Here is a 945-nt window from a genome sequence, read left to right on the forward strand (position 1 = left end):
TTGCCTCGTTTTTTGTTGCATTTGCTGTACTCATTCTATCAGTGCTTTCGTTCATCACGAGAAGAATTAAACAGGAACTGCGTTAGGCGGGTTGCATTATATGGAACAATTTATAACCGTAACAGTTTAGAAATGGAGGAAGTATCTTCTGCAAATTTAGAATTTTCTCTTTTAATCAGTGATAAATTTCCAAAATCGATTGATAAGATGATGGTCTCAATTTGTAGGGTTACTACGATGCGAATCATTGAAACTGGTTTAAATTGAAATCACATATATTGCTTTCTTATTTATCAATATTGCGTTTTGACATGTTATCCTGGAGTTAATATCTACTCACCTTTGGTTTTCCACATGTAATGGCTATTTCAATTAATTGATTATGAGTAGTTCTGTTAAATTATTATCCTCTTTGTTGCATTCACTTATTTCTTGATTTTACGACATTGATAAATGTACATTAATTCATTTTCGTCGTTTAATGATTTTTTCGTCTGTTTCTTGTCATTTATATTAGTCTATTTTACACCAAATTTTCCATTTAGTTCGTTCGTTTCCAAAATTAGTAGCGCATTCTGATCATAACTCAATTTCCCTATTTTATCAAGGGGGTTGGTGACGATTTGATAATTGGTAATGATATATATTTGAATTACAATGATACTGCATTATATTATCGCCATGATATACTAATGAAAAAATACCTTTTCCCATCACATTCGCTTTCTTTAAATGTTGCACGTTTTTCCATTCTTAATAAAATGGCGTCTAATCTCTTATTTCCTACTCCAGTCGTATGTTCTCTGACTCTGTGCAGTGTGTCGAGTTGTGTTTATACTTTGTGCATCTACATAATCATTGAAGGAGCATGTGTATAAGTGCATGTAGCTCAGATAAAATTGTGTGCCTGTTTGTCTGCACCCCCTCCCCCCCCTCTCTCTCTCT

The sequence above is a fragment of the Penaeus monodon genome, chromosome 32, assembly GCF_015228065.2.
Source record: "Penaeus monodon isolate SGIC_2016 chromosome 32, NSTDA_Pmon_1, whole genome shotgun sequence".
Classification (NCBI taxonomy): domain Eukaryota; kingdom Metazoa; phylum Arthropoda; class Malacostraca; order Decapoda; family Penaeidae; genus Penaeus; species Penaeus monodon.